The 27,493-nt window shown below is 34.6% G+C and overlaps 1 protein-coding gene across 2 annotated transcripts in view; it reads left to right on the forward strand.

The window, feature by feature from the left end:
• LOC150099985 (uncharacterized) overlaps positions 1-27,493 on the forward strand; it is a 308,484-nt gene that overhangs the window by 13,860 nt on the left and 267,131 nt on the right. For both annotated transcript variants that reach the window (XM_090402298.1, XM_090402299.1), the window contains exon 3: positions 9,918-10,027. The gene's annotated coding sequence lies outside the window, so the exon portion shown is untranslated. The remainder of the gene's footprint in view (positions 1-9,917; positions 10,028-27,493) is intronic.

Consider the following 27,493-nt stretch of genomic DNA (forward strand, 5'->3'; position numbering starts at 1 on the left):
TAATCAGTAATAGGATACATAGGGTCAGATCACATTCCTGGTACAGGTAACCTTCGTATAACATGGATGTTAGGTTCCGCAGAAATGCTGCGTTATATAAATCGCGTTATGCGAGTCTCAGATCACATAGAAAAAGGAGGGTTATGTTCCAAAATCTTTTAATTTTTATATGAACAGTGATATATCCAACAAAAATATATTTTTATTTAATTCAGGTAATTCATGTAAGTTAAGAAAAGATATAAACTATGAAACAAATACATAGTATAAAAGTATAAAAATTACAAATTGTACTTAAACTTCATTGTACATAATGCATAAATGTTTTAGGCAAAATAAAGTAGTGCATTTTAATATTTTAATCTTTCATAGGACGAGGATTTGAGGATTGGCTAATAAACTGGTTTTGTCAGGTAATCACCTGATGCATTACTACAAAACAGTAGAGTAATTCTATCTTTGGAAACTTTGAATCCAGGAGCTGATCTTTCATTTTTCGAAATATAGGTGCGTTTTTGCACTTTTTTCCAATATAACTCAGATTCATCCGCATTGAACACCTAGTCTGCACTATAAATGTTTATAAACTGAGAGTTTTTGTTTAATAAAATTTCCATCCATAAGAGTTTTCTTTTGAGGTGCAATCTTCTATCGAAATCATTAGAGATTTCTCCATTTTTCCTTTAGAATATCGCGTACAAGAGCAACGCGCTTTGCACTTATCGTTGACCCAGCAATAAACACTTTCTCGGATTTTATGTTCATTTTGTTTGATTGTTCGAATTGTTGATTCATTTAAATTCAAAGTCCCTGCAAAAACTTCTGGTTTTTCTCCATTTTTCAACTGATCCAAGATTTTGAATATTTTTCTTCGAGAGAAATTAATTTTGTTTTCAATGTTGGTTTTTCCCTTTCATTGCAGTTTGTGGCCATTACTATAAAAATAATTTTTTACACAAAAAAGCAAGCATTACATATTGTATGTAACTCACCAGAAAATAAAGTGCTCAGCTTGAGATGAACATACTTATGATTTTTAATGCTCTTTCCTGGCAGAAACGAGGACAATTTTCAACAATAAATATTTTATACGGTAACAAATTGAGGTACATGCATGCTGAAGTGTATTTCCCCCTAATATAAATTCGCAGGCAGCGAATTGATTTTTAAGTCGCGTGGTGAAAAAGATGAAGGGTTACTACAATTTGTAGACCGTGTTTTTATTGGAATGTATAAGTGCCGCGTTCAACAAGGGTTAATACAATTTTAGACAGCGTTATATCGAAATCGCGTTGTATAAGTACTGTGTTATACAAGGGTTACCTGGTATTGTCATTCTTGAAAAAAAGCCAGCAAAAACCTCTAATAGAAACAATTCAAAAAAAGGCAGCTGAGGTGGTTTTGACACCAACTTAGGCATTCACTTACATCCAGTGCTCTTGCTCTCTACAGCCCAACTAATGGGCAAGGAAGACCAAGAAAACAGTTTTGGCAATACATAAGCAATATTCGTTTTGAAGATGAGGCATGTGAACCATCTGACATTTACCATTTGGTACAAGAACAGTGAGTTGGTTCACTTTGATCTAATAGACTTTAATCTCTATGAGTTTTTGTTATATGAATATTTCTCTATATATTTCCCTCTTCATATATCAATAAATGAAGATTATTACAAACAAAAGGTAGTGATAATTTCTCTTCTAGTATGAGTAAAACACTAGTAAGCCTGGCATTGTTGAAAATCCTGGCTCGTGTTCAAAAATGTAAGCAAATTACACAGGTCAAGATCAAATGTAGGACTAGTTTGATGTGCAGAAATGCACAGATGGCAAGCAACTGATTATCATTATTATTATTACATGGGCAACTCCATGGAGTCCATAAACCCACTGAGGAAGGCCCTAAACATTATGCCAAACACTATCCAATATTCATGCAATATCTCATACTTTGCTTTGAACCATTCACAGTTATGACACTACAACACTAGTAACTCATGCCACTCATTGAGAATAAAGCATCAAACTTCTATCTCAGTCCTCATCTACACCCCACACATACAACAGTGAGTGCCTATAGGTTCCCTCGACTTCTCATATATGGGATCAATATAAAAAAAAAAAAAAATTATTCACTACTCTCAAAGTAAAAAATCTAGTCCACACGCTTTTGCTGACTCTTGCTCATTTTCCAAGGATGATTCCCTAGTTCTCCTACCACCAGACCTGTTCTCTATATTAATCCTGTAAAAATCTTTCAGTAATTTGTCTCAATATATTGACTAATTAACCTATCCTCATAAGGTGCATTCCATAGACCTGCCAACTTGTCAGTTGCCTCTGGATCCGTTCCTCCTCCTCCTCCTCACCCCAAGAAATCCAGGTGATCAAATCTGTGCATTAGTCAAGATGGGCTCTTGACTAATAAAGAGATATAATAACCTTCTTATCTCTGCTTGTCAGGGTGTTTTCAACTCTATCAGCCAATATCCCCAAAAGCATGCATTCCATTTCCTGAAGTACAGTTCCGTCAATACACAGCTGGTAATTTTTTCGTCTCAAATACATAACCTTACATTTTGCCACATCAAACTGACATCTGTGCTCCTTGCCAATTTCTTTACATCATTCCACAAAATTTTAACATCTTTATTGATTGCTCTACCCAATTTTGCATCACTGGCTGAATATTTCCCCTTAGATCATTTTCTGTATCATTAATGTACTGTACAAATTAAATAGTAGTGGCCTAAGTACAGAGTCCTGTAGCATGCCATCAGTTACAGGCCTTCTACTGGACTATACTCCTGAATAAACTACTGTCTGGTATCTCTCCATCAACCACCCTCTTATCCACATCAGCAACTTCATATCCATCCTCATTTCTGTTTATTTATCAGAATTCCATGCAGTATCCTGTCAAAAGTTTTTGCATAAGTCTAGCAGTATCACCATATGCCCATCGTTTTTCATTGTATTATAAAAGGAGAGTAAGTTGCTGAGGCATGATTATGCTTCACAAAACCCATATTCCCCATTCCATATAGTATTTCATTCCTGTCTGCCCATTCCTCAATTTTTCCCTTAACTAATTTCTCCAGTATCTTGTCCACCACTCCTGAGATATCGATCAGTTGATAATTTGGGAATAACTTCATTCCTAAAGTTTTCTTTATGCAATGGAACTATTTTCTCCTCTTTCCATCCCCTTGAACCCCAGAACTGAGTCTTAAATTAAACAATGTGATCAAAGCCACTGCCTATTCCTTAGCACCTTCTCGTAATACTTGAGCTGGTATACTATCCAATCCTATAGCTGTGTTCACATCAGGATTCTGTACATATCTTATGCACCTCCAGTGCATCTATTTCCATATAAACCCTTGCCTCTCTTGTTACTGCAATATCTCCAACTGGATAATATACCTCCGCCAAGTATACTCGCTTATCGATTCAACTATTTTGTCTGTTTTAATTACCTCCCAACCATTAGCATTCATCAGAATTATTCTTCCATAATCATTCTTCCTTTTCCTTGCCACATACTAAAAGAATTCTTTAGGATTAACATTAGCTACAATTCTAATTTCTTTTCATACTCTGTCTGATTTTGCCCTCTTTACCGTACTTGTTATTCTTCATATACATGCTTTGTATTGCTCATGTGCCTGCTAGTTGCCTTTCTCTTTGAATTCTTTTTACAAATTTTTTTGTAGCTCCTGCATAATGATGCTATTCATCCATTTAACTCTCACTTGACTTATCCTCCTGATTCTAGGTATGTAGTCTGCTATTACTCCTATCAAATACTCCTTTACCATCTCCCATGCACTATCAACATCCAACCCTTACAATTTTTCATGCCATGGCATTAATCCAAGCAACCTCCTAAGTTTGTCATACTTACCAGCCGTATATTTTCACATGTATCCCTTCTTAACTGAAAATTCCACATTTAGCCACCTCCCAGGTTAAGACCACATGATCACTCTCACCAATTGGTGGCCATGGTCATCTTGGTTACAGACATCCTCTGATTTAATTACTAGATCTAGCACTCTCAAACCTCTGGTAGTTTCTATTAATAACTGCATAAATTCCATTTCCCTTCCATGTATCCTTTTCTCCTTCCAGTCTGTGTTCAGATAGTTAGTCTGCCATAATAATTACATGTACTTCACTCAGAACTTATTTACTAATGCATAATAATATGCACATCATCCTTTGCATCCTCTGGTTTATAGCAGCAATAAACTGTATATTTGGCCTCCATCTCATATACCAGATGGCCTTGAATGCACTGTGTTCACTGACCTCAAGCTAAACTCTTATCCTTTTAGGCTTAGTTCAGTTATAATCAACATCTCTTCTCTATTATTTTCTCTCTATCCTTCCTGAAAAAACTATCACAGCCATGTCTCACTAATGCGAACAACTTTTGGCCAAAAGTAAATAGCCAATGTCAAAAACTCCTGCCCCTTGTTCCGAATGCTCTTGGCATTAGTGTGCATAAAGTGGAATACCTCATTAGTTCCACTGCTATCCTTACAACCAACTGTCCCATTCTGGATTGTTAGAGCAGTACTAACTTAGAATTTTTTTTTATGTTCTTGCACTCACTTGCCTCATTAGTATTTGTGGACTCACTTGACAGTTTCTATCCTAATAGCTTGTTTTTCCGGTCTCAATGGGAATTTTGCATTATTCTTCCTGTAGGCATGTAATTAGGGCCTGGACTGTTGTGGGGTGGACATTCCTTGACACTCCAGTTCACAGAGTTGAGATCAGGGCTCTGTGGAGCTTTGATCTTAGCCCTATTGATTTTTATATCCACAAACCACGCAGTTACAGCAGCCTTATGACACGGTGCATTCTTTTGTTGAAAGAGACAATGGTCTGTAGAAACACCATAAATTAGGAAGCATTGCATTGTCCAGAATGTTCATATACCTCTGAGTTCAATGTTCTTGTCACCACAAACAGGTCCTTGGCCAAATTAGGAAAAACAGGACCATTACACTGTCACCTCGAAATTTCATATTTGAAGTGTACTCTGGTAAGAGACATTCAACAGGTATCCACCACACCCATCCATCTGCTCGGTAGAGGGTGTAGCTTGATTCATTGCTCCTCCACGTCCCACTGTACACATTCTTTGCACCATCGAAGATGATGCTGCATGTTGGTTCAGTTATTGTGGGGCTTGCATATTGCTGTCCAACCATGGAAACCCCATGTTGTGAGTTTTAGTTCTGAATTTTTTTTGTGCAGATTCGTGTTCCAGTATACCTGAAACTGCATTCAGTATGTTGGCCAACAAATGGCAGTTTTTTTATTATCCTCAGTGAGTATGGCAGGTCGTACTGGTGTTAGTATTTGCAGCTGACTCTCTGCACTTCCATCTGAGTATGGTATCACTGATTGTTGACTCTGGATGGCCCAATCTGTCAACAATTTGCCGAACTGATAAGCCTGCAACACATGACATCCTATTATGATGCTTCTTTCAAACTCTGTCTGTTCTCTTCTTGCAGCCATTCCACCTGGACACAGTTCCACTGATTTGGGAGCATATTTCACTTGTTTATATGGGCTACAACACGTGATTCATTACATGACATGATGCACCTTGCTCGTGTGATGTACATTGACTTCTTTCCAAGCAGTGTTATATTTGAAAATCATCATGATTTATCGTTGAGCTTCATTTTTAACAGAATAAGGTTTTTAATTCCTGAGAGAAAATGTGTTCTCATGGATCAGTTTGCTTGTTTTCAGTTGAAAATACACTGAAGTTGATAGGAAGCAGAAACTTTGCCATTTATATGTAACATTGACATTTACATTTCCTACCATCTCTGACATTATGGTTTTTTTAAAAAGAAAATCACATAAATCACATTTGATCTATACAAGAATGTTATTTTTATAAATATACAGTATTTAAGCTAGTTCTGGAAATAGTAATATAAAATTTTATCTTGCATTAATTGTTACTAGATACTATGTTAGCTTACTCACTTAAGCAACCAGAAATTCATTCACGGTTATAGAAGATGGTATACCTAAGTGCTTGGATTCGCTGAGTGATTAAAGTATCCATGCCCATGGATGTTTGTGATTGTCTGTGGAAATACCAATGGTGGTGGTGGTGGACGGTAGATTGTTGGTGTAGTTGCAGTTAGTATAGTTGGTGGATTGAGTGGTGGAGACAGAGCTGTAGAGTAGGTGTCCTCCCTCGATGAGTCTGGACTCCCTGGAGATGTCACGTAATAATATTAATAATTATGCTGTGGGTTCAGATCTCACTGTGGAGATGTGCATGTCTTTAGTTGGGAAATTAATTTCATTGCTTAGCAAGGCTAAGCAATGAAATTAATTAGTATACTACTTGTTATAGGTCTGAAATGGCTTCAAAAAGTTCTATGATTTGGTTAATAGAGTTTCTCGATTATCTAACTGTTAGCCCCACAGTACTTGCACTAATGTACTTTATGCTAACAACCTTTCCTGGACACACACACAATGTGTGGTTATTAAATAACGAGACTGGTTGCAAAAATGTGGTTTATTATTACAGTTGTACAATTGGAAAAAGGTAAAAATTGCATTGAGCTAAGTCCAGAAACAGAGACAATCGATGCACTTGAAAACTCCCATGTTACTGAAAATGAAAAAAAGCAAGAATGATCAAGTCAAAACTGAATGCAATGCTGATCATTTTTTTTTTTAATACATATATATATATATAATAATGGCGTAGTAATGATTGAATGGGTACCAGAGGGTCAGACAGTTACCAACATTATTACCTTAAGGTTCTGGCCAAAGCTGAAAGAATAAGTGAGGAAGAAGAGACCCAATCTGTGGAAAAACAATGCTTGGATTCTCCATCAGGACAATGCTCCAGTGCATCTGTCTGTAAAGCAGTATCTGGCTGATAAGAAGATGGTGAGTAAGGTGGATGGTCCAACTTACTCTGGTGAGTAAGTTGGACCATCCACCTTACTCACCAGACTTAGCTCCATGCGACTTTTATCTTTTTCCAAAGTTCAAATCCTCATTGAAGGGCACCCATTTTCAGTCAGTGGATGAGGTAAAGGAGAAAATGGTAGTGCTATTGAAGCAGATAACATCTGATGACTTGCAGCACTGCTTCCAACAATGGAAAATTCGTATGCAACAGTGTGTAGATAGAGGAGGGGAGTATGTTGAAAGGGATAGCAATTAAGTTGTACAATTGTTATAATAAACCACATTTTTGCAACCAGTCTCGTTATTTAATAGCCATACCTCGTATATACATATTAAATGGCTACAGCATAAAAGCATTTCGAATCCATATTTACCTTCCTTCTCTCTTTCTCTCTCTCCTCCCACTTATGTTGACCTCAGTGTACAAGGGATGCCACAGTATTTTGTTGCTTAGTCTTTTAAATGAAAGGTTGTTGGCTGATTAAATCTTCTTAGTCACTTCTAACTATATCAATCACCTAGATTTTAGTCTTCCTCTGGGTTTATTTCTTTGCGTGAAATAAAGGAGGATATTGCAGGCAGAATATTTTATTAATGATACCTTATTATAAGTGGTCACTAAAACTAGAGATGAGAGTGATGGTAGACAGTTAAAGTTCAGGGTCACATTGTTAAGATGGTCAAGTTATTGCATTGAATAAGGAGTTTTGAATAGGACTCTTTTGCTAACCTTTCCTCTTCTATTCTGTTTAAGTAGCCATACCTCCTTAGATTTGCCTCCATGAATGCCAATGATGGAAGAACTTCACGATGTCAAGTCCTTCCTTCCAATATCCTCATTATTCATGTGATTCTGCCATTGATGCCATTTGATATACAGTCTTTGACAAACTTATTTCTAACCCAGCTCAAAGATCTGTAAGTTAAAATGGGTTTGAATATTTTCTTGTGTACAGTTTATCTATATATTATGTGTTCTTACTAAAGTTTTCCCACTTTTGTTTAGTTTCTTTTACATATAGCTTGGCTAATGATTTGTAATTTAGGCAAGTGTTTTTTATTTAGTTGCTGCACTGATTTCTTTCAGTAGAGTGCATAGTACTGTTCGTATAATGGTAACCTAGGTAGAAAGTGTTTTGTACACTTGTAGAAAGCATTTGATGTTGGTTGTTATTTATGCTAACTTTTTTTTTTATAGTAGTGCCTTACAGTGCCACACAAGAATAAAATCATCATAAATAATTTAGCTTTTCTTTAAATTATCTTTAATCTTTATCTTTATTTCCCAATTTTTAATTTAAGTTTTTGATCTTTACCCGGATTTCATATTAGAATCCTCTGAACACCAAACACTATGTCCTCTCGTCATGCTTCGCCTCTCAATTTTGGTTAAATTAATGGCATTCAGAGAGTGCCATTACTGATGCCAACTCCAAAAATACTCTCTCACACCTGGCTTTTATATAGTATCAGTTTTCTTCCATTTAATATATTATGAAGGGTATACCTAAAGTGATCTGCTAGTCCAGTGTTGCCATGATATTCTGACCATATAAAGTTAGTAAGAGTGATAAAGAACATTACTGATTTAGAATTCTAGGCTGTCATCGGAACATAACAAATGCCACTTCAATGTTGCTAAGTACATGGTAGGAGGATATTACAGGCAGAATATTTTATTAATGATAACTTGTTATAAGTGTCACTAAAACTAGAGATGAGAGTGATGGTAGACAGTTAAAGTTCAGGGTCACATTGTTAAGATGGTCAAGTATTGCATTGGATAAGGCGTTTTGAATAGGACTCTTTCTTGAAGGCATATCTGTTCAGGTATGATTACCTGGGTTCATAGGAAATAAGAACACAGTTGAAAAGATCTAGTGGAGAGGTAATATCAAGTTATCTCATGCATAGGCTAGATATCTTGGTGTTATTACCTTTTAAAGATCTTACGGTACAAACACAAGTGCATTTTACAGTTCATGGCAGGTGGGGGGGGGGCAGAGACTCAGTGTCATATCCAGAAACTGAATAAGGGTGCAGTTAAAATCATGTGAAATGCAAGTTCTCACAGTGTATGAAATGGACTGCCAGTGGTTGTGAATGCACTTTCAGTGGCATTTTCAAAGCGATCACACTTTGCTTTAGGTATTTAGCCATTGCAGCTTCTTGCTATACCCCAGAAGGGGGGGGCCTGCATATGAACCTATCAAAGAAACTACCACAGCAGGAGTTGGATCATTCAGAGTTTGTACTTTTTTTTTCATGAATATGGGCTGGCATCTCATACAAGAAGGTTGATATATACATATCAGTATCTTAGAAAAGAACATATATAAAACTTAATAAATCTTAATAATTTTTTAGTCATAAAGCATATGTTCTGCTACTTATATTCATTATTATTATTTTTATTTATTATTTTTACAGCTATTTTTGCCTGTTTTCATTTAGGAATGTCCCTTATTTTAAATACATTGGCTTTTTACTCAAGAATTCATAGGGTATTATAAGTGTATTTTAAGGGTAAATATATGCAGACTAATAGAGGCAGAAGTTTTTCACATACCTTGTTTGGATGTTAAGATGTCTTCGTTCTCCATACTTCTGCTGTTTAGGCTGTTGAAGGTGGGGGGGGGGGTTGTTTGTGGCAAGGTGGGAAGATTAATTAGAAAACCCGTTTTTTTTTAAAATAATATACATACATATATATTATATTTAAGAGCACTACTTTGGGGAAGGGTCTTATGGGAAACAGGGGCTGGGGAGAACGTTAACAGGGTGCGAGCCGTTTCGATTGTGTTATCGTCATCGGAACATTTCGGGATGAGTGTATCCTAAATGAAAACAGGCAAAAATAGTTGTAAAAATAACAGTTTTTAAGAAGAGTAACATGGGAATTTCCCAGAAATAATACCTATTTTTATTTATTTTTTTTAGAAGAAGATAGAATGTAATCTGAGTAAATACAGCATATATATATATATATATGAGTATTGTGTGCTGAAAGTTTATTATTTAATTTCAAGTTGGCACTGTTTTGTTATGTGGTAAGTTCTATTTCAGTCTTTTCTATAAAATTTGATTGTGAAATGTCAAAATTCTTGTGTAGTAGTGAGGCAACTGACAGGGAATTATGTAATCCTCCAGAATGCCCTGTAGCCCTCAGACTAATTCCCAAACAAAAATTATAAGTAATTGAGCTTAAAAAATTTCCACAAAAAAATATATATTATTTATAAATACTACAGTAAAAATTGTTCACTTTTACAGAACTAAAATTATTTGACTATATTTATAAATTTAAAAGTGTTAAAAAATGCTGTACTGGATCATACATCTGATAGTATGATTTATGCATTCTGGTGTAGTTAAAATTGCATTTAGATAGCTTTTTGTTGATGTCCTCTTCTATACATGAATGTGTTGGTAGAATGCTGGGATGATGTTTAACCATTTGTGATTTAAAGTTGGAAATACTTCCACTTTCAAGTCTTTGATAATACTATATCTGGACCATTGTGTACAGATATGGTCACCTGTGTCGTAAAGATGGGAAGAGTATTGTAAAGACCATTATGGTAACTGACTTGTGGAATTGTACGTACGAAAACCAATTTAAGGAATATATTTTCAAAGGTTGAGGAATGGATGGATGAGAAAAGATATGATAGAAACATAACATTAAGGGATACTTATAGAATAGATTGGCTAATGGTTTAGCTAGGAAGCATGTAAGGGACAGATTCTTTTCAAGGTGAGTGTGTGTGTGGCATGAATGGAATACCATTAGTTTTGTGTGTCTTCACTGCAAGGGAGATAAGATAGTTATTTAACTGAGTGACTAAAATGTCCTTCCCTTGAGTCATTGGACTCTGGAGAAATGTATAATAAAGACTTCTCAGTTTAGCAACAATGAGAAAATTTAGTTTAATCCTTTATCCAAGTGTAAGCAAACAAAGTTTGCGCCTGAAGTATCTTCAGGCGCAAACTTTGAGGACTGAGGCAACTCGTGGTAAAGGTGAACCAAGTTCTCATCACTCCTTGTCTCAGTATCGCCCATAATGCAAAGCACATCTCCTTGCGGACATGTATAATGCTATGCATTAAGGGAAGGGCCACTACCCAGACCTTCCCTTAATGCATAGCATTATATATAACACACTCCTGGATGCTGATAAGGGACCATAGGCACAAATAAGTCTCATTGTCCAGTTCCACATTCTGATATTTGCCCACATCACACTACTTGAGACTGCCTGCCATTCAAGAAGATTAGCCTCGTATTTATGTTGAATACTATGACTACTCCTTCTTTTCCTTGATTGTCATTGCCTGAATATAACGTTTTGTGTTTATTGCTGAGAAAGATCTCGCCAGTTTTTGCCTTTTTTGTTTCAGTCATCCCTATTATTCCATTCTAGTACTTATCCAATTTCTCAGCCTAGCTCCATTTCTTTGCCATTCAGGCTTCTTATGTTGATAGTACCAATCTTGAACTCTGGTGATATTGAGTTTGGGTTGTGTTTTAGGGTTTGTTCCAGTAGCTGATTTTTTTTTTCACTGTTTGCCCTGGTTCCCTGGTGAGGTTTGGATTTACCTTCAATTTTGAGTGCTTACTTGTTTTGCATTCTGGGTTTATTCAGTTTTACTGTTTTGTTTTTTAAATACGTTGCTATACTTGCATTGAACATGATTAATCATAGAGGTTGTTTTTCTTGCGTTTTTCCTGTACCACCCCCAAGATATTTGCTATTTGCATATTTTACATTTTGCAAATTTTGAATCTTCACATAAATCATAAAAGCTCCAAAAATTGCTTTATTTATTATTCATAGCCATAACTGTACTTTTTTTTAGTATTTTAAGGTTTCATAATATAAACTATATTAACACTAAAATAAACACCTGTAGCAAACAATATGCACTTTGGGTATGTGGGCGTGCAAAATAAGGGTGAGCTTTTTCCGGATTTGTTATGAAACATGGCGTGAATTTTACTGCTTCAGCAGGCTGAATACCAAATCTCTCTACTGATTTAGCCGAAGCTGAATATTTAACATGCAAATTGGTGCATCTCTAATTCTAAACTTCAAAGGTTTAAACTGAAAATTATAAAGGTAGGTATATATATCTAGCTGAGCAATTAGACTTGATTTTTGAGTTCAGATCCTTTGACTGAAACGAGCAAAAAGTTCAAAAGTGAGATTCAAAAATGCTTAGCTTTATAATACAAAATTTATAAAGATCTATCAAGCAGGAGCAAACAAAACTAAATTTTTAATTTTTTAAAGAGAGTTGAAGATACACAAAATCTAGATGCTGCAGGAAAATAATTTAAAAAGTTAAGATACTCTGCAACAAACATTCTCATTCAGTTGTGCTTAGCAGCAGTGAAGAGGAAGAAATTAAATGAACATACATTGTCTGACATGTGTATCACAGTTTGTAAGATGTTTGAGTTATTACTATTTTTAATAAAAATAAGTTTCTGATAGTTATCAAAAATAAAAAATTAAATCAGTAGAGGTGAAAATTCACCCAGAAGTCATCCATTTTGTTTACAGCATGTAAACAAAATGGATGACCACAATATATCTCGAGTTCTTCTATACGTTTCTATAGTAACAAGACTACCTGAAAGACTAGCCAAAAGATGAGATTAGATTATCATAGGTAATGCATGTTTTTTTGTTATTTTAAATATCTGATTTAGTTGATTTCTATTGGTGGTTGATAATTGCAAATAAGTGATCAATGTTTCGAGCTTGCACCCTTTTACGTTTGCGAATTGCCTCTTCAAAATATATATTAATGGATTTCATTGTCATATAACTAAAAATTCATACTATTTTTTTTTGGGAAAGAATTGCCTTTCTTCTGGATTTGCCCAGAGTGGAAATTGTTTGTAATATGAAGAAGTAATGTTTTTAGTTTATTTCAGTAATTTCTGTAAAATTGGTAGTTATGTTTTCTATAGGCAGGAGAAAGAAAATGATCAGCATCTCATATTAGCTTGTTTTGCATTTTTCAGTTTTACTATTCTCACAAGTTGTTTCAGTCTTTTGTAGTTAATTTAATTAATGATAAAACTAACTGTATTGAAAAGGAGGCATGCCAGTAGGTTTACTAGTTTACAAGCCACCATGTGTTGTCTAGGTCTACACATATGCTTTGTTTTGTCTTACATTTTATTCCTTTGTACTTTTTATTTATTTTTATTTATTAGTTTTTTTTTTTCTTCCTCATCATCAAACTGCTGATATGTACCTCAAGAAGTGTATAAGGTATTGTGATCTGTGATAGTATTACAAGAAAAGTTTACGTTATTGCTAACTTTCTGTTGACAGTCCTTTGAATTAGCCTGTTAACTGTTAGGAGTGTAGTATTGTTAGATCTTATATTTCAGTCTTTTAAAACACTTCTGGCTGCATTAGTCCACCTAGTGCTTGCTCTTCCTTGGGGTCTTTTTCCTGCTATCCTGTCATCAAATGTCTTGTATGCCAACCTTTTCTTTCCTTTCCATTTTGTTTAAGTAACCATGCAGAGATCAGCTCTGCTTTCTGCCCTGAATTTTTTTTTCCATGTGAAAAAAATTTTTCTTTCTATTTATTTTGTCTTTAGGTATAAAAAAGCAAGAGTATAAAGTATTTTGATGAAAAATACATTTTAGGATAGGAATTCTGACCGACTGATTCCATATGGAATCATTATATTCTGGTTGCAAATATTCAACTTCTGAGCTTATACTCTATAATCCAATATATGCATATTATTCTACTAAGTCATAAAAACCGATATTGGTAAGATTTATACGTATAATACATACCTGTTATTATATTAAAGAAATGGAACTATGACGCACGATACCAATTGGAATCAATTCGCCACGTAATATGGGCTACGAAAGACAAGACAGTTAGTGATTCCAATTGGAATCACTAGGGCAGAAAGGGTTAAACATTCATGAATGCTTTCTCAGCTCTAATTTTTTTCAGAACTCTCATATTTGAGGTTAATTTATCTTATTCCATATATAAATTTATTTCTATATTTAATGTCCCATCTTCACTAAAAATTGTGACTGAATAGCACAATCAGATGATGCACCTGATTCAGTATTCCTGCATGTTTCATAGTCCATATTTTTTATTACTGACAGTCATACCAAATTTCTGGATGCATAAGTTGATAAATCAGTATAGATTGTCTTTTAATTATAATCTGAATATAAATCAATATTGCTGATCTGCATTATCAATTTATTACAGCAGCTATTCAGTTTAGTCAAGAAATTCTGCAGATTTGTAACAGCAGAATTTCTTTAAGCATATAACATTACATAAAGTAAAGTGCTGAGATTAATATTTCTAATTTTGATATCAGGTTTGATGCCACCCATTTGTATTGTGATTCTTATAAGATGATGAATAAGAGTAGAGATGGTGTGCCCTATTCACCTCATTTTATGTCAAGCCTTCTTTTAGTCTTTCTCCTTCAATTCCAGCTGCTTAAATATATGTTTTGCTCTATGTAATGTTCCATTTATCACATATAAGTGTAGCATTTTTAAAGAGCTACACTCTTTAAAGATATATATATATATATTTAAGATATATATATATATATATTTATAAAAATAAATTTAACTGACTAGAACCCGAGAAAGTATAACAAAAACCTTTAATAAATCACGACTAGTTTCATCGGTGCTCCGACTTCTTCAGGTGAGAAATAAAAAACATAACACATAAAATAACAAGGTAAAAAACATGGACTTTCCAGCTTAATAAAAAGTAGAATAGTAACAGTCATATTTGAATAGGTGACCGTGTGCTACCGTTGGCATGAGTTGAATGTGTGCGACAGCTAATTTTAGAGCGCCAGTACTGGATCACTGCGCTATGGGAATCAGGCAAATTGTAGCTTAGATTGTTGTTCAAATGTGAAGGGTCCAGAACTATTTCTTTTGATTCGATAATTCTTCTTTCAAATTCATCCTTGCATATATATAAATTAGTAGTGCGTTCCCAATCAACTTGATGTGGCTGTTCTTCAAGGTGAGAGTTTGCTGAGAAGAGGACATGACTGGAAAGGGCGCTCGCACGTGTTCTACTCTAAGAGATGTCACGTGTATGTTCCTCAAGAAGAAACAGATTTATCTGTCTGGCCAAAATAAGGTCGATCACAGTCGCACAAAACTTTATAAACACCAGAAAAATGCAGTTGGTTGTGTTTTGGTTGACTCAGAAAGGAACGAAGTTTTGGCAGAGTAGTATAGTTGGTCTTTATGTTGAATTGATAACTGCATTTCCTGGTGTTTATAAAGTTTTGTGCGACTGTGGTCGACCTTATTTTGGCCAGACAGATTAATCTGTTTCACTTCGTCTTGAGGAACATACACGTGACATCTCTTACAGTAGAACACGAGCGAGCGCCCATTCCAGTCATGTCCTCTTCTCAGCAAACTCTAACATTGAAGAACAGCCACATCAAGTTGATTGGGAACGCACTACTAATTTATATATATCATCATCAAATTCCTGCCATGTACCCTCAAGGGGTGTACAGGATATGACAGTACTACATGAAAAAAAATTACATCATTACTAACTTCCTATCTACAATTTTCCTCCAAATCAGTCTGTTACTTGTCAAGACTCCAACATTAACAGATCTTATATTTCTATCGTCTAAGGCACTTTGTACCGTATCAATCCACCTATATCTTGGTCTTCCTCTGGGTCGTTTTCCTGCCAACCTGGCAGAGAACACTTGTTTTGCTAATCTTTCCTCTCCCATTCTATTTAAGTGACCATACCACCTGAGATTAGCTCTGCTAATTCCTGGATGCTGACAATGTCAAGTTCTTTCCTAATATCCTCATTTTTAATATGATATTGCCATTGATGCCATCTGTTCACGCCTCTAATCTTTCTCAGGACTCTCATATCTGTGGTCTCTAGTCTTTGGTCAAGTGTTTTACTTCTGACCCAGCTCTCAGATCCATAAGTTAAAACTGGTTTGAACACTGTCTTGTATACAGCTAATTTAGTGTTCCGACTAATTTCTTTCTTATTCCATATGAATTTATTCAATTGACTTCCCACCATACCAGCTTTGCTGATTCTGTTGTCTATTTCTATATTTAATTTACCATCTTCAGTAAAAATCGTGCCTAAGTAGCTGAAATGTTTTACTTGTTCCACAGGTTCTCCATTCACAACACAGTTGACATTTTCAATGATTCTGCCTATTTTCATTGTATGCAAGGATGAATTTGAAAGAAGAATTATCGAATCAAAAGAAATAGTTCTGGATCCTTCACATTTGAACAACAATCTAAGCTACAATTTGCCTGATTCCCATAGCGCAGTGATCCAGTACTGGTGTTCTAAAATTAGCTGTTGCACACATTCAACTCATGCCAACGGTAACATGCGGTCACCTATTCAAATATGACTGTTACTATTCTACTTTTTATTAAGCTGGAAAGTCCATGTTTTTTACCTTGTTATTTTTATGTCTTATGTTTTTTATTTCTCACCTGAAGAAGTCAGAGCACCGATGAAACTAGTCGTGATTTATTAAAAGTTTTTGTTATACTTTCTCGGGTTCTAGTCAGTTAAATTTATTTTTATAAATGTATACATCCCGAGTAAATCCTAATTTAAATAATATATATATATATATATATATATATATATATATATATATATATATCTTTTCCTGATCTATAAAACTTAAATACAGATAAATGTTATTATTCCTAATGATTTCTGAACTCTTTGGCTCAAAATAAAATAATCTTGATAATCTCTATTTTTCTTGAATCCAATCTCTGTGTTTCTCTTCTACTTTTCCTTAGCCTTTTCTCGAGTATGCTTTATAAATTTTACCCGGACTACTCAGCACGGAAATTTCTGTGTAATTCTCACTCTTAGTTTTAATTTCTCTTTTTAAAATTGGGTCTGAGTCTTGTGGAATCTCTACTCCTATGATCTGGAATTTGACTTTCTGAACATGCCTTCTGGATTATGTAGTGCAGCCCTTGCAAAACTGTTCCTGTTTGAGCATTTCTTGTTGAATATCATCTGCTCCAGATATCTAGACTATCTTAATTTTTCATTTCACCTTTATATCATTTCTGATTTCATTTACCAGTACTCTTTTCTTCACAATCGAAGTTTTTTTTTTCTGAACCTTTTGCTACTTTCTTTATGTTCATCTTCAGCATTACCATTTTGTTATATTCAGTATCATCAATATAGATGTTGAAAATTGTAGATGATAAACTTCATTGCTGTTTTACTCCTGTTAGCTGCTTGAATGTCTTTTTTTTTTTTTTTTTTTTTTCTCTTCAGATTTGACAGCATACACATCTGGATCCAGTTAGAGGCTTTTTAATAATTTATTGAAGGCAATAAATATATCAAGGAAAATATCAAAATATAAATTCTTTTTTATCTGTTATTTGTTTTTGAGCTGAAGTACTGCTGGTGCAGTTTGGGTTTGATTTTTTGTTTGCTATTGTTCTTAAAGAAGAAAAAAAAAACATATCTGTATGAGACCAACCATTCATTATCATCATCAAATTCCTGACGTGTATCCTCAAGGGAGGTGTACAGCATATGATAGTACTACATGAAAAACCTACGTCATTACTAACTTCCTATCTACAATTTTCCTCCAAATCAGTCTGTTACTGTCAAGACTCCAACATTATCAGATTTTGTCTTCTAAGGCACTTTTTACAGTATCAATCCACCTATATCTTGTGCTTCCTCTGGGTCTTTTTCCTGCCAGCCTGACAGAGAACACTTGTTTTGCTAATCTTTCCTCGCCCATTCAATTTACGTGACCATACCACCTGAGATTAGCTCTGCTAACACACTCCTGGATGCTAACTATATCAAATTCCTTCCTAATATCCTTGGCAATGATATTGCCATTGATGCTATTTGTTCACAACCCTAATCTTTCTCAGGACTCTCATATCTGTGGTTTCTAGTCTTTGGTCAAGTGATTTATTTCTAACCCAGCTCTCAGATCCATAAATTAAAATTGGTTTGAACACTGTCTTGTATACAGCTAATTTAGTTTCTTTGACTAATTTCTCTCTTATTCCATATAACTTTATTCAGTTGACTTCCAACCATACTGGCTTTGTTCATTCTGTTTTCTATTTCCATATTTAATTTACCATCTTCACTAAAAATCATGCCTGAGTAGCTGAAATGGTTTACTTGTTCTATAGGTTCTCCATTCACAATGCAGTTGATATTTTCATTGTTTTCTGACCTTCATACCAAATCTATTTATATAACAACAGTTATTCAACTTAGTCAGGGAATCTTGCAGACTTGTACTGGATTTATTTAGAAGTATAACATCATCTGCATAAAGCAAAGAGTTGAAATTAACATCTCCAATTTTGATATCAGGTTTAATACCACTGCATAATGTGATCCATATAGATATCTGACACCAGATTTAACATTAAACCACCTTCCTGTACTTTCTTCAATTCTCACTGCTGACTTACCACTTAAATAAAGACTAAGTATTGCTTGATACAGTGCCCCATTGATACCATACAACTGTAGCCTTTTGAATAGCTTTTTTCTTGGCACTTTGTCATATGCCTTTATCTGCAAAACTTAAATACCAACCATTTCTTTACCTGAAAAATTCCGTATAAAATGGTTCCTTTTGTTTTAGACTAGATTTGAACACCGACATCTTTTCAGCAAAGAAATAAATTATGATGTTCATACTTATTAGGGAGTTAGTGCTGGAGCATGTGTTTTGGAAACTTTGTGGTTCTTCTAAAAGTAGTACTGTAGAGATGTAGAAACTTATTTCCTAGAGAGCAAATATTCATATGTTAAAAAAAGAAAGCCAAATACTAAAAAAAAATAGATTGGCTGCATTTATTGCTATTATTAAGTTTAGAAAACTGTTTTACTGGGAGAGCGATATTTGATTTATCAACAGTTTTTAACCTGCCAGCCAAGTTTTGCCTTTAAATGGTAGGCTAATTTCCTACTTTTTTTTTTTTAAATTATTTTTATTATTATTAAGAGAGGCCTCCAGGAAGTCAGGGACTCACCAAGGGAGGCCATATATTACATGTACCAGCTACCATATTATTCTTGAATTCATTCACACTTCTTGCACACACACAACATCCAATGGCAGTCCATTCCAATCAAGCACTATCCAATGAGAGAAGACTCTAGCCCCCACCCTCTTCTTATTGGCATTCATTCTCAGCTTCCAAGGATGCTCTCTTCTCCTTTCCCCACCTTCTATATGAAAAATTCCATCAACTGAAATCCTGTATGACACTTTCAGAAGTTTTTAAGACAAGAGAAAGAGAGGTGATATGATTTAAGTCTCAATCATATACCTCTCTTTCTCTTGTTTGTTAGTGTTTGCAGTCTACAAATTCTCAATCAGTCTTCATGATCAGTATTCTACAATCCTGATATAATTTTAATACTCTCCTTTGCACTCTCTCCAGTCAATCAGAATCACAGCAGAGACCAGACCTGTGCACAGTAGTCCAGGTGAGGTCTTATCAAGGACTTGTAAAGATCTCAAAATGACATCCTTATCTTTACATGTCAAAATTTGTTTCAGCATTGCAATTATTTTTTGAGTTGTATTTGCAATTTTTGCTACATGGCCTCTAAACTTCAAGTTCCTGTCTATTAACACTCCAAGATCCCTAGTGTGATCTGTTTCTTCTAGCATAATCCAACCACTATGATATGACATTGGATATCTAATCATGCTCAAGTGCATGACTTTGCATTGACTGACATCCATTTTGCCTATTCAAATCATTCTGCAAGTCCTGCATATCAGCAGCATTCCTGATTACACTACCTATCTTTGTATCATCAGCTATTTGCTGATGATGCAAATATTCAATCTCTGCATTAATATCATTAATGTTGAGATTAAATAACAGTATACCAAGGACTGATCCTTGTGGTACATCACTAGTTACCTTAAATCTTGCAGACTCTCTTCCCCCATATACCACTTTTTGATATGTCAGTCAGCAATCCTCTTATCCATGCTAATATTTTATAATCCAAACCCATATTCTCCAATTTATACAACAGTATTCCATTCTGTATTCTGTCAAATGCCTTAGCAAAATCCAAAAGTATCATGGTGTATCTGTTCCCCCTGTCTGATTCATTGGTAACATTATTATAGAATATAAGCAAATTAATAAAACATGACCTTCCCTTAGTAAATCCATGCCGTTCATTGCAAAGTAGAGATTCACTGTCAACCCATTTCTGAATGCAAGCGCTAACCAATTTTTCCAAAATCTTCACCACCACTCCTGAGATACTGATTGGTCAATAGTTGGATACATTAAGCTTTGCACCACCCTTGTGCAGTGTGACTACATACATTCTTTCCATTTCTGCAGAATCTTCCCTGTTCTGAGATTCAAATTATATAGCCTGTTAAAGGAATAGCCAGTTCAGCTGAACACTCTTTTAGCACTCATGCAGATATCCGGGTAGCAGTAAACTCAATGTTGCATACACTGGGTTGATAGCTTTTAGCAAAATGGGTGCTCATTAGTTGAATAACCTTTTCTGCATCTGTAACCCTCACACAATCTGTAGTCAGAAGAGTCATTCTTTCATATTCATTCTTTCTTTTACTTGCAGCATATCAATAGAATTCTTGTAGATTGTCCTTGCCAGTTTCTTTTCATACTGAGACTTAGCTTTCATACAATAGATTGGTTGTCTATTCCAATCTGCTTATAATTTTTATAACAGACATCATCCTTATGCACACGATATTCCTTCTACATCATCCATTTCTTACAAATCTCTCTTGCTTAATAAGATTACACATCCATTTGACTCCTAACCTATTTATTCTTACACTCGAGACGCAATCTGATATTGCATCATTTAAGTATTTTTTTTAAATGCTTCCCATGCACTGTCAATATCCTTCCCATCCAACAACTGATACCACGGTGCAGAACCCAGCATACTCCTCAGGTGTCATAATTTTTTTTCTTTATATTTCTGCATGTAACCTTTTCTGAATGAAACATTCATAAACTTAGCCACTTGCCAAGTGAGCACACAAGATTTTTTCTTGTGAAGAATCCCTAAAACAAGAATTCGAATCAAAGAAACAATCTTACTAAATAGATATAATCCAATAACAACCCAAAAAATGATTAATCACTTCTTCAAATCATCCCAGACAAGAAACTCACAGAACTCCTATACCATATATTAAAGGCATCTCTGAATGTGTGGCATAAAATATGAGAAAATGTCAACCTACTGCTACCTACAAATTCATCAACCATATTCACAACTTGCTACCTTCTCCAAACGACGAACTCTCACCAATGTTGCTACCTGGCATATACCAAGTACCATGTTTGTGTGACTTGTCTTACTATGGACAAACAAGATCTATAAATCAACATATCTCTGAACATCAACACCACATCTGCCTTATTAAACCTCACAAATCTGGTCTTGCACAACATGGAATTGAAAATGCTAATTACAGGATCCAATGGCAAAATGCTAAGTTACTGTATAGATCCACATATAAACATGATCAGTTATATTAAGAAAGTGTGGAAGCCTTACTTCATAGACCTAATCTTAATCAAAACGACTGTCTCACTTTTCAAAAAGTTTGGGAATATCCTCAGTTGTATTCACTAATTTATCTGCTATATTTTAATTGAATTTGAGTAATTTTAATTTCAGCCCAGTAGTTTTTAATCCTTGTATTTGTAGAGGGATTCCAGTTTAAGCATAAGCACTATTGGTTTTAGTTTATTGAATTCAATTCCTATTGTTGTTTGTTTAGTTGTACCGTTGATGTTTTATGATTCATAAGACGAAATATTTACGTAATAAAAACATTATTTACTGTGGCATACGTGTTATTCTATAGTTAATCTTAACTCTTTGCTTTATGCAGATGATGTTATACTTCTGAATAAATCCAGTACAAGTTGCAAGATTCCTTGAGTAAATTGAATAACTGTTGTAATAATTTTGGTAAGACAAAAACAGTGAAAATAGGCAGAAACATTGAAAACATCAACTGTATCCAGAATGGTGAACCTATAGAACAAGTAAAACATTTCAGCTATTTAGGCACAATTTTTAGTGAAAATGGTAAATTAAATATAGAAATAGACAACAGAATTAGTAAAGCTATTATTGTAGGAAGTCAGCTGAATAAATTTATATGAAGTAAGAGTGAAATTAGTCAAAACAATTAATTAACTGTATACAAGATGGTGTTCAAACCAGTTTTAACTTATGGATCTGAGAGCTGAGTTAGAAATGAAACACGATCAAAGACCGCTGATATGAGTTCTAAGGAAGAGCTTAGAGTGAAGATATGGCATTAATGGCAGTATCATATTAAAAACGAGGATATTAGGAAAGAACTTGCCATTGTTAGCATTCAGGAATGTGTTAGTAGAGCTAATCTCAGGTGGTCAAGCAGAATGAGAGAAGAAAAATTAACAAAACAAGTGTTCTTTGCCAGGTATACTTTTAGATCTGATAATGTTGAAGTCTTGATAGATTAATTTGATGGAAAAGTTTTGATTGAAGATAGTAATGGTGTAAATTTTTCATGTAGTACTATCATAATTATCCCATACATTCCCTGAGGAACGTGTCAGGAATTTGATGATGATGATGTATATTAAAGTAAATATCCTCTAATATAATTCAGTTAATGGACTTAATTTATTTTGAATAATTTTTCTGAAAAAAAAAAATTTATAAATAAATAGGAAACATATCATTTGGGTGGCATGTCTCTTGTTGTCTAATGTCTTCATTTAGAAGTTAGAAATTCAAACTTTAGTCTTCTTTACATAAGCAAAGTGGATATTAGATCCAGTATTATTTTAGTAATTACTTTAGTCTTCTAATAGAATTTTAATTCTTGTAGATAAATTAAAATTCCTTAGATCTCATCCAAGCCAAATTTCCTCCCGATATCTCAGCCCTATTTCAGTTCACCATGAACTCAGGCTATTTTGTTTGGCAGAGAAAATTCTACAAACAAATAGAGGGTACAGCCATGGGTTCTCCATCCCTAGCAAACTTGTTTATGGAGACTTTTGAAGAAAAAGCCTTAAACTGAGCCCCACAAAAACCCACTGTCTTACAACCCTACATGGATGATGTGTTTTCTATTTGGCCACATGGCTTAGACATACTCTACAACTTCCTAACACACTTAACAATCAATATCCCAGAATCCAGTTCACCTTGGAAAAAGAAAACAACAGTCTCCCTTTTCTGGACACTGATTACACACCAGCCAGATGGATCCCTGGCTTTCTCTGTTTATAGAAAACCAACCCATACAGGCAGATACACTAGCAATCGCACTACCCCCCCCCCCCTTTCACAAGAATATGGTATTATAAAACCCTATATAACATCATCATCAAATTCCTGCCATGTACCCTCAAGGGGTGTACAGGATATGATAGTACCACATGAAAAAATTATAACAAAATTATATATTCATCAGGGTAAAAGATGTATAAAAATAAGACCACTTAAACCCTAAAAACTGTTTACACTAAAATCATAAAATGAACTGAATACAATTGCATATTTATAAAAGCAGAAGAACGTGTACATCACATGCATATCGCGTGTATGATCTACTAGTTGTTATGTAGGAACGTTCTGTAGTTGGCAGCAAAATTTAATTCTGGCATGTTGAATGATCTAATGAGAGTCTTCCAGATCTCGGGCAAAATCAATCTTTGGTTTCTATTAAGGTTTTGTTCTGAATGGAGAACTGTTGTGGCTTCTTTTATAATTCAGGAGCAGAAGTCCTCCTCTAAGTAGGGCATTGAGCTTTTTATCCCATTCTATCATATGATTAGTCCTAGCAAAATGTAAGGCTAACTCTGATTTGTCTTCTCTATTATTATTGACATCTCCTATGCATTCCTTCTTCCTGATTTCAAAACTTCTTGAAGTCTGGCCAATATAGTTCAAGCCGCATGAGCAGGGTTATGTTGTAAACTCCGGCATATTTAAAAAATGGATGACCGTCTTTCGGAGATCGTAAAAAACGATCTTCGTTTGAAGAGATCATACATCTTACCGTGTTCTAGATTCGGGCCTCACTTTAAAGAATCATAATGATACCAATGATCTATTACGTAATATGGATAGCTGGCTGCCAACAGATTTAAAACGAATATTGAAGTCTATGCATCCACTGACGCCGAGACTATATGGCTCTCCAAAAGTTCACAAAAATGGTATACCGTTATGCCCCATTGTTGACTGTATTAATTCGCCTACCTATTTATTGTCTAAACACCTTGCAAGTCTCCAAAGCACACATCTGCAATTCAGATACTTATATACGAAACTCACAACATTTCATGGAGAAATTAAAAATCATCTCGATATCCAATGCAGATCTTCTAGCAAGCCTGGATGTTGCATCTTTATTCACCAACATTCCAGTAGAAGAAGTGATCGACATTTTAGGAAGCTTATTCCCTCAAGACATCACTTCTTTATTCCATCATTGTTTAACATCTAACTTTTTCCTATGGAATAAAACTATTTATCAGCAATTAACAGGCCTTGCAATGGGAAGCCCTCTTTCACCATCTTGTGCAGATCTCTTTATGGAGAAATTTGAAAGTAAATTTTATCTCAACTAGACCCTAAACCCACAGTTTGGTGGCGATACGTTGATGATATTTTTATCGTTTGGAAAAATATGGAAAAGGATCTGTTCGATTTTCTAAGCAAGATTAACTCTTTGCATCAAAAAATTAAATTCACTCTAGAACTTGAGAAAGATAACCAATTACCATTTCTGGACATTTTAATTAAGAAACGAATAGATGGTCGTATCAGCCTTACAGTTTATTGCAAACCCACCAATACAGGTAGATACTTGCACTTCACTTCTTCACACCATATTTCTCAGAAACTTATCATTGTACACATGCTAAAAAATAGAGCCTCTCTCATTACGACAGATAATAAAGACTTCCAAGATGAACTGTCCCTGATATCAAGTAACCTTACAAAGAATGGTTATCCTAGAAAATTGATACACAAGATTCTTTTCTGTGACCCCTCACAAAGACAACCTGAATATATACATTATAATTCTACCATAGTGATTCCGTTTGTGGGGACAATTTCCAATAAAATTGCCAGATTCCTATCAATCTGGCAATCTTATTGGAAATAAGATTGCCAGATTGATAGGAATCTGGTCTTCATTTCAAGTCGCATGGAATATGAGTGGCTTTTAAACCTGCACAGACAATTCACCAATTTTTATGATCTCTGAAAGACAGTCATCCATTTTTTAAATATGCTGGAGTTTACAACATGCCCTGCTCGTGCGGCTTGAACTATATTGGCCAGACTTCAAGAAGTTTTGAAATCAGGAAGAAGGAACACATAGGTCAATAATAATAGAGAAGACAAATCGGGGTTAGCCTTTCATTTTGCTAGGACTAGCGAAATGAAAATAAAATGTTTTCATTTTGTAATAAGTAGGGCATTAAGCTTTTAGATAAAAGCTTAATGCCCTACTTAGAGGACGACTTCTGCTCCGGAATTATAAAAGAAGCCACAACAGTTCTCTCTTCAGAACAAAACCTTAATAGAAACCAAGGATTGATTTTGCCCGAGATCTGGAAGACCCTCATTAGATCTTTCAACATGCCAGAATTAAATTTTGCTGCCAACTACAGAACGTTCCAGCATAACAACTAGTAGATCATACACACGATATGCGTATGATGTACGCATTCTTCTGCTTTTATAAATATGTAATTGTATTCAGTTCATTTTATGGTTTTAGTGTAAACAGTTTTTGGCATTTAAGTGTTCTTATTTTTATACATCTTTTACCCTGATGAAGCCAACAGCCACAGTTGGTGAAACTAGTTGGTATAACTTAGTTTTAAAATAAATTTGACCAAAAAAATCCAAATAGTAGTCATTCATTCTCCTACAAGTGTTTTATTTTTAATCCAGTTTTAACTTATCTTTGTGAACACTGTTTTTGTACAACTAGTTTAGTGTTTTGACTAATTTCTGCCATTCCATATAAATCATTCAATTGACTCCCTAACATACATAACTTTGCTAATTCTGTTCTCTATATCCATATTTAGTTTGACATCCTTCCTAAAAATTGCGCCTAAACAGCTGAAATGATTTACTTGTCCTATAGACTCTTCATCCAGAATATAGTTTTCTGTGTTCCTGCCTATTTGCATAGTTTGGTATTTTTATTACTGATTTATATGCTATATTTGTAACAGAAGTTAATCGATTTAGTTGAGAAATCCTGCAAATTTGTAGTGGATGTAACATAAAGTAAACATCTGAGATTAACATCTCCATTTTTGATATTGGGTTTTAATGCCTTTTCTTTATAATGTGATCTGCATAAATAATGAATAACAGTAGAGATAATATATGCACTATTGGTTTGCACCTGATTGAACATCTTCCTTTACCTAATTGAATCTTAATTTCTGATTAATACTTAATGTAGACTATGTATTGTTGCTCAATATAATATTCCATGTATGTATATTCCAAGCATAGTGTTTTGAACAGCACTTTTTATATGCCTTTTCCAAATCCACAAACTTAAAAACAGATCCTTATTATATTCACATGAATTCTCAGCGCTTTGTCTTAAAGTGAAAATCTGATTCTGACAACTTTTGAATTCAGTTTCTTAAGATTTTTCATCCACAATTTTTCTTAGCCCCTCTTTTCGAGTATGCTTTTTTAAATCTTACCTGGAACATATAGTAGCGACATCCTCTGTAATTCTCACATTCGGTTTTATTTTTATTTTTATAGATCTGCTCCACTCACCTGGAATTTGATCTTCTGGCCAAAGCCTTCTGAATTATGCAGTATAACTATTGTAAAACTTTTATACCTCCAATATCTGAGCATTTCTGGTTGAATATCATCTAGCCCAGCTGCCTTTTCTGCCTCAAGTATCGATATGTATTCCTGAGTGCATTCCTCTTAAATGTTTTCTATCACTATGCTTTAATTTGCTTATCTTATTTCATTTAGCAGTGTGTCAAAGTAATTATGAGGGTGGTCTTAAAAGTTCTCGGCCTCGACCATAGATGGCAACACTATTGGCAAGATTTTTTTTTTTCTAAGTTGTTACATCTGTCGTAAGCATCCATGTGAAATTGCAAGTCATTCTATCAAGTAGTTTCTTTTATACAGCTGTCTCAAGCAAAAGTGTTGTCTGTATCCCTTGAAATGGATAAAATTGAGTATCATATGGTTATAAAATTCTTTGTAAAAGAAGGTTTCAACGCCTACCGAGTTTAAACGTGACCGTACCAGCCTTGAAGATGATCCACGTGAAGGACATCCAAAAAAAGTGTAACAATACCAGAAATAATTGATCAAGTGCACGATATG

Source organism: Typopeltis vanoorti, chromosome 13 (genome assembly GCF_054136105.1).
Source record: "Typopeltis vanoorti isolate ZY-2024b chromosome 13, IOZ_Tvanoo_1.0, whole genome shotgun sequence".
NCBI lineage: Eukaryota > Metazoa > Arthropoda > Arachnida > Uropygi > Thelyphonidae > Typopeltis > Typopeltis vanoorti.